Here is an 8,783-nt window from a genome sequence, read left to right as displayed (position 1 = left end):
CAGTTGTAAGCTGAAGTCGAAATCAAAACAGTTCATAAACCGGAGAATTGATGCAACGAACGAACAGTATAATCGAGAGTGAAGACACAGCAAAAAAGCCAGAGTCCCCACTGGAGAAGGCCGACAGGCTGAGAAGCCTTACTGAGAGACAGATCCTGAGACCAGCTTCTGTCCTCAGTTCAAACAGATGTCCCCCCGGGAGGGGCTCACTAACATTTTTTAAAGCAGCCCTGTGACCAATCAGGTTGCTTGGCGGACAGAATTCTCTAGAAGAATTACCTCATGCCATGGAACCAATGAGGATGCGCTGCAGCAGGCTCTCTGTTTCAACTGAGTCTGCGTGGAACAAAAAGTAGGTCAAGCTTGAGTGACAGGTCTGCAGGTCACACAGAGGACACATGCTAGGCCTGTTACTATGGCGCATGCTCATTACAGCCAATTCAATTCTCCACTCCTGTATTGCCAGCCTACATGTGAAATTTTCCATGACAATGGCAGGTGCTGTGCATATGTAACAAAAACATATGTAATCAGTAGTATAAATACGGTTCAAAGTTCAGAGTTAAGGTTGGAAGCCAGTAAGCATAGCCAGATTAGAACACTTTCATTTGCAAATGTTACTATGTTAGTTAACAATAGACATTAAGGGACTTGTTACTTGGTAATTTGGGGCAGCTTCTGGAAGTCTAAACTCCTAGATTAACGTCTTAAAATGGTTTTAATTGTTATGCAGTTCAAAGTTATACCATGCCAGGGCAAGATTATCTCTGATCCGCATTACCTAGCTCCTGTTCCATTAAGATGTAACCACTGCCCACAGATGTGCTGCCCACATTGAAGTCCCCCAGTATTCCAGAATCTCTCACATCCCTTCCCACAGAGCAGGGATAGCAGCCTGTCCTGGCTCACCAGCCCTCTAGTGGCCACTCACAGGTATAACTCCTAGTCCTGCCCCTGCTCATCAGGCCTCTACTGGCAAATTACAGCTGTGCAGGTGGGGGAGTCAGAGAAGGTTTCTGGACTGCTCTGAACTCCAAGCCAGAACTAACACCAGTCAACATGTGTATGGCTCACAGCATAAGGTGTAACACAGTCCTAAGGATAGCTAAAGTGCAGTATAATCTAACATAAACATTTATCTGCATTGTGCTTATGAAACCAGGGTCTTAATCAGAACTAAGGGCAAACTCCCACTTCCTCAATAAAGAATCATGTAGTTATTATAAAAGTCAAGATGCAACATGGATGTCTTATATATTTATTTATCTAGATCTAGACCTGGATTTAAAGGTTTCCCAAGCAGAAGTATACATTTAGACTGTATGAAATAAAATGAATGGAATGAAATATAGGAAATAAATACAAGATACTTATTGTTTCCCAGCTGTGTGTGTAAGGTTGATATTAAATTACTCTAATCAAAAGTAATAAAAATTCACAAAGAGAAATGGAATCACATACTTATCAAGAGGAATAAAAACAGAAAATGTGTTTGATAAGAAATAAAAGAAAAAGTTCTAATAGGTAGAAAAGTTTGAAAACTGCAGCAATAAAGCAACTTAGACAATAGGTACAGAAGAAATGGAAAGAAAAGCATTCTTAGAATATTCCGCAGTTCAGAAGCCAAAAATGTTACCCACTTCAAAATAAAGTTCCATATTCTCAAGGTAAATTGGCTTACCTTCAGTAAAGTCTATTGGGATATACTCTCTGACTGCTGATGTTATGAAGAAAAAAAAATCTGCCCTGCCCTCCTCCCCCACTTTGATTATATTCTTAAGATATTTATATTGTGTCATCCATAATTACAATATCTGAATGCCTGCCATCTCTAGCTCTTTCAATGTAGGAAGCCTGCCAAACATGAACCCAGTATAAATTAATCTCTTTGAAACAATAGATCTTAAAGATTGTAAATAACCCCCTCCTTTAAGACAAGATGTTTGACATGACAGTTAAAGACAAATATTCAGGACCTGGACCTATAACCAACTGTAGCTACATGCAGGGAATGGCAATATTAAAAACATTTCAACATTTTTAAAAGGAATTTGGGTTTCATTGATGCTAGCACATTATAGACACACTGGCTTTGAATCAATTTTGTTGAAATTCCATCAAAAACAGGTTCCAGTTTTACCTCCTTAGCTACTGACTTGCTGGGCTGATACAGATCCAGGGGTCCTGGAGCCAAAGAAATCCCAGCTCCTAGCTCAGAGGTCTGTGGTAGCTTGGTTCCTCAACTATATGGGGATAGGCTACCAAGCAGATTGCCAGTAAAACATACATCATAAACCTGAAAATGAAACATTCAGAGGCATTTATGAACTGACAACCTAGAGGAGCTTTCAATCTATTGACTCCTCTGTGAAATCTTATGAAATGTGAATTTTCATTTCTACCCAGGAGAACTTTTACAATCTTTTCTCTATTGCATGGTGAAGGGTGTTTGTGCTTGAAAGCTTGCAATTAAAAGACATTTTTTTGCAAAAATCTTGTTGGTCGCACACGTAAATGCTGGCCTATTCCCACTTACTGTGCAGTAAATTTAAGCCAAGATCAATGTATGTGTAGACACAACCGATAGATATTATCTATAATGTATATTAAATAAGTAAATAATTAAAAGAGGCACTGTTCTAGTTAATGAGCAATAAGAAGAGAGTCAATGTTCTAAAGATACATTTAAATTATAAGTTTTTGTATCTGAAGCTGCAAAGTAATTTCCAATCTGCTTTAACAACATGCCTCAGAAATTAGGATGCTTTATTGCAAAATTTGTTCCACCTGGCTACTGAATACAGAGATCCTTTAATAATAATGTTTTTCACCACACACACACAAAGAAGTAAGCCACAATAATACTGTGATTTTGTCATAAGTTCATTGAGCAAAATGCAGGCACAATACAGTCCAAAATATGTGGGGAAAAGCAGAGAAAGATATGTATTAACAGTAGTTCTATTGTGAGAGATCATGATTAAGAGTTTTCACCATGTCTTCTGAAATAACCCAAGGAAGTACAAGGGCAACTCAGACTACAGATCAGACCAAATCCTAGAGAGTATTACTGAACTTATAACTTTCTCTGCCTCAGAAGCTATTTCTCCTGTGATACAAGCCCCACATGACTTCTGACCTGTCACCACATGCAACCATTTCAGGCTGTCTCTGACTGTGAAACAGATGGCAATGAATTCATAGTGATGGATATAAAAAGCAATTCAAAACCTGAGAGAAACATTTATGACGGTGAAGGGCTAAAAGTTAAATGCCTTTGAAAACAAAACAACCCCCCCCAAAGTAAAATTTTTATAAACTCATATTTAGCTTTTTGCTATGGTTTGCTATTTATAATTCATATGAGCTAAGTACATGTCAAGAGGCTATACAGTTTAGAAAAACAAGCCAACAGCTGGTAATCAAAGGTTTTAACCTAACATTAGCTGAATCTTGAGGTAGTGCTCTGTAGAAGTAACTTCCTCTTTCTGGCTCCTATTAGTAAATAAAAATTCCAAACCTACTTTTGGGTATTGTGCAAGTTAATCAGTATTTGAAAAAAACTACTTTGAATAATATTAATGTTTACAAAAAACAAGAGAAATTACCAGAAACATGCAGCTTCTGTTGAGTTTTGATCTCAGATTACTGAATTTGATGTCCAGTGTGTTAATCATTGTGTACCAAGTGGGGGGGGGGGGAAGTCCTAGGGTTGCCATGCTCTCCCCTAGCGCCCCCTACCATACCAAGTTTGCATTAACACATCCTTGTTCTCGCCCGCCACGTCTTGATCATATAAAAGTTAAAGGGAGGTTGCCTCTCATCCTCCTGGTCCCAGTTCCTGCTACCCCAATCCTTGTTTATATAATGGGGTTCCAAACACCCCAGCCTTATGGGTTATGCGTGGCTCCAACCACCCCTTTACCATGCCCCAAGCCTCGCTGATGTACCGGATGTTGTCAGGTCCTAGCCGCAGCCCTTGTCACTCTCCGCACCCTCTGGCGCTTGGGCCCTCCGCAGTCCTTGTCACTCTCCATGCCCTCTGGCGCTGGGGTCCCCACGCCACCGTGGGTCCCCTATGAGGCCTCCTCCAACCCCTAATAGCCTCACCCAGTCCTCCAGTTAAACAGTAAACAAAACACAAGCCCCTTGGCTATAACTCTAAGCCATCTGGCTCCAACCTTCCTCTCGCCACATCAGAGTTGTTCCATCCGTTCCCAATCTTGGGCCGTACCTGCAGTTTGGCCTCTATTCATTATTCACTCTAGCAGAGTTCCTCCCCCCTGGGCTGCCAGCAGTGAGGTGCCTACCTGGTTCAGCCTGGGAGTTATATAAGAGCCAGGCCCTGCCCCTTCCGGTCAGCTGACTTCCCCTGGTTACCCTGGCAACCAGCAGCTGGGCTCCCTGCTTACTGATTCACCAGTAGCATGCACCTCAGGGCCCCGCTACACACTGCACCACTGTACGGCTCAGAACATGAGTCAAGAAATATCAAAGTGAATGTTTTAAGTGGAGTCTTAACTAAAGTCCCTTTATATGTATACATTGTGTTAAGTTTAATTACATAATTATCCCCAAGAGAATGCCATTTTCAGATTTCCCTTCTATCTCAAAATATCTGGACACCCTTCTTTTCAGCACAGATTAGAAATTATTCTGTAGCTCACCATAAACTGTTCAATGTCACAAACTTGTAAATAACTCACAAGAATGAAAGTTTATATCCATAGTTAACTCAAGTTTTCTTAGTCTGTTCTGGAAAACAAAAATTACACATGCCAAACCACAGGAGCTAAATTGAATTATATTTATTTTGTACTATTATCTTTGTCATCAACTGTGTGCATGTTTAGCAAGTTTTTTGCCCAGTCTGAAACAGCTATATCTCCTCATTTACTTTGTTGCATAAATCCTGAAATGTGCAAGTAGCATTCAGACTAGCTCTTTTTTGACAGAGACCTGTATTTACATGAATATGTTTGTATGCTACAGAAATAAATGAAGAACTCCCTCCATGTTTTCAGTCTAGATGTGGATAAATTCCCTTTCTTTTTTGGTAGTATAGGAGTAATGTTGTAGCCATGATGGCCCAGAAATTATATGGGAGGCAAGGATTTCTTAGGGTGTGTCACTGTTACATGTTGTAGGGCTTAGGTCCCCTCCTGGATGATGCCCCTACTTACTGGCAACAACAGGATGGGTCCTTGTGGGTGTCACCCAGATATTTGGGTCACTGTTCCTTCTTTCCTGCCATGACTTGATCTTATCTTCTTGGGAGACAGTTCCCTGCAGGTTACTGGACTCTGCACTTTTACACCCTGGCTTCTTCATGGGGTGCCAACCTCCCCTATACCCAATCCATACCACATCTAGGGCTTGTACTGATGTTAGTGTCTTGATATGTAAGGCTACAGATGGTAATTCTCTTGTGCATCAGTCAACAGTATTTAGTATTAGCCTATACCAGAGGCCAACTCTGCATCAGCTATCTCTTGTTGATTCAGCTTAGAACTGGGAAAAATCAAACTGTCTCTGTTTGGAGATAAGTCATGAATGAATATTCAGAATGTAAACGATAACCAGAATATCAGCATCCACTATAGTATTCCAGAAATACTTCCCTGAGTCTACTTGCTCCTGAGGGGAGACTCCCTTTTTTCAGGCTGGATTTTCCTCTTCCCAGCCATTTGGGGTCAGCAAGCCTTCCAGCTATTTTTTCTTCCCTATGGTATTACTTGAGTGCTCCCAAATTATCTTCTGCCTCTCCTACTTTGTCCCCATCTGACCTAGGTCCTGGACAGCTCTGGTCCATGCTCCAGTCACTGGTCTGGAGGCATCTCATCTGCTTTTCTTTGGGTGTGTCCCTTTGATTACCAGTGCTCAGCCCCTCAGACTAAGTGGCCCAGCCCCAGCTTCTGACTGGCTTCCCCTCTGGGTTTTCTCAGGCCCAGGCCTCAACCACAGGGACCTGCCCAGCCTCTAAGACCTCTTCTCTATGCGTCTCATTGCAGTGCATCTCAGACACAGCACACTGTCCCACCTCTGAGACCTTTTCACCCTGTGTCCCACTGCTTCATGATTTGGCAGCCATGTTTCCTACAGCCCTGTGCAGCTCCACCTCCAGAACCTCTCCACTGCGCACCTCCATGGTGCGCATCTTGGCAGCCATGCCCTGCCCCACCTCAGGGGCCTCCCAACCACCTATCTTGCCTGGTGTTCCTGAGATGTGGCACTCTGTTCTGCACATCGGGCCTCTCTGCCACATGCCTGGCCTTCATGAATCTCTCCTGAAGGGCCTCACCCCACCTCTCATCATGCCACTCTGCCACTCAGCTCCTCCCCATTGATCTTCAGGGACATGCTGCTCTTGAAGCAGCATGCTGGAGCCCACTCACTGCCAGCTTTTCCCACCTCCACTAAGGTAGATGACAAGGGGTTACTGTGGCAAGCTGTCTCTTTCCCCTTTGCAGTGTGATATCTTTTATTGGACCAACTGTATAGTTGGGATAGGGTTACACAAGCTTTCAAATGCCAGACATTCTTCATCAGGTCTCTCTTTTTTGCCATTTTACACATTGATTCAAGTTATCATAAACTAGAAAATGATGACCGTGGAACTTAAAAGAACATAAGTTGCTATGGTAATGTACACATTTGTGACTGTTAACAGGAAGTAGCAGAATGCACACAAAAGCACCGATTTCATTTCACTTTGGCACAAACATAGGGCTCCTGTAAGAGTTTTGCCCTAGCATAGCTTTTCTGCTTAAGCCTTGGCTCCACTGATCTTATGCCAGACCCCATAGCTGCAACCGATGAATCTCTGCCAGCTCCAAGTGTTTTCCCCTTCAGTTGTGGAAAAAAAAAGTCCCCTTTTCTCTAGAATGGGCTAGCCTGAAATATCACTTATTCTGAGATCACATGTTACTACAGATAATCAGTAAAGAGACAAAGACAAAACAACATTAAATTCATTATACAGGCAAAAAGAATTATACAAGAAAAACTGACCACACAGTTTGAAGACAAAAAAAGTAACATTTTTCACTTTCTCATTCACTACTACATAGTCCTTCAGAGAGTCCTGCCAATATTTTTAGAGATCAGCCTTCCTGCTGATCCTGTCAGCTCTGACCACTAGGGATTTAGACTCCTCAAAGGCTGGGACCTTGACTTCCTAAGTACAACCAAGCCAGCCTTTCCTTCACCACACTTTCCTTCACCCCACCCTTTCCTTCACCAATCAGAGTTGTCCCAATTGCTGATGAAGCTCAGAGTCTTCTAGAAAATTCCTTCCTTCCTAGGGCATCTAGAATCTGAGGGTGTATGTGGAGAGGCTGCTCTGACATACTGTAATTACAGCACATCAGAGCAGACTCAATCAAGTCTGCTGGAGCATGCTAATTAGCACATTCTAGCCAGCCTTCGTGTCTCATGTATCAGCATCCCCATGTTTTAAAATGGCAGTGGTGGTGCTCTAAGTAATACTTTGTTGAACAAACTTTAGTTGAAGTGCCCCCACTGCCATTTTGAAGCATGGGACACTGATACATGAGATGCTGTGGGAGCTTTAATTAGAGTGGGCACTTTAATAAGAGTGTAAAAATGCCCTGAGATGCTTTTGCTATGTAGGGTTGATTTTCCATTATAGGCTGCTAATACCTTAGGTGCCCAACCCCACAATATCCCCTTCTGTCCGTGTTTGAGAGCAACTGTCCTTGCCCTACTAACACAATGAGATATTTAGCAGTTTTGCCTTGTCCATTTTTTTAGGTATGCTGTCCTTGTTTCTTTGACTAACCTATGTCCCCAAATCATAAACATACATGCAGACACCATATCATAGTCCATAAAGTGATAAAAGTGACATAAGTGAATACAGAACAACATTTTCAATGAGACCGCAGATGCCACATTAGTGAAACAAATTCAATAAAGCATGCATGGCATTCCATAAACACCTCCAAATATTGTGCTGTTTGTGGCACCAAACATAACTTTACTAATGCACAGGGAATTTGCACCATGCATAATTGTTGAATTCATTGCCACAAGATATTGTAGTGCTGACAATTTAGCCAGGTTCAAAAGTCATGTTCAAAATTGGACATATTCCTAATGGATTAGTCCACCAATGGGTATTAAAATGAAAGTAGGGATGAAACCTTTAAACTAGGTTGTCCTAAACCTCTAAATGCTAGAAGATATAAGGCAGGAGGGTGAGAGGACAGGACAGGTCAATCTGGATAGCCTCTACATAAATATTCTCTCTCTTAGCATCTACTCTGTACTGTGGAGGTTGTGTCTACACATGTGTTAGCCTTTTTTAATGCATTTTAAGGGCACAGGTCTACACGTGCACATCCTTAATGCACCTTGACAATGGCAATTTTAGGCTATTCACACCTAAATTGGATAGCTGTGTTAATGAGCCTTAGTGTGTGCATGTGTAGACACGCCTAAATTGCCTCAATGTGCATTAGGCAAATGTGCATTAAGTTTAGCCATGCATAAAAGCATGTGTAAAAATGCCCTTATAGATACAGGATTCTGAGTTAGCTGGACCTAAGCTCTGACCCACTATGGCATTCCTTATGAAACTGAACTACAATTGGCTGGGACACAGTCTCATATGAGAAGTAAAGAAAAATATGGTAGTAACTATTTTTAAGATCCTGCCCACAACCAGAGAAAACAGTAGAGTTTGTACCAGTGTATCAAGTATGCCAAATGTTTATAGATGCAATAGAAAGTGTAAAAATTAGGTTACATTTCCAGCCATT

This window comes from Crocodylus porosus, unplaced genomic scaffold (assembly GCF_001723895.1).
Source record: "Crocodylus porosus isolate Cpor-Errol unplaced genomic scaffold, CroPor_comp1, whole genome shotgun sequence".
NCBI classification, from domain to species: domain Eukaryota; kingdom Metazoa; phylum Chordata; order Crocodylia; family Crocodylidae; genus Crocodylus; species Crocodylus porosus.
The sequence above is the reverse complement of the archived record's forward strand: the minus strand, read 5'-3'. Positions refer to the sequence as shown.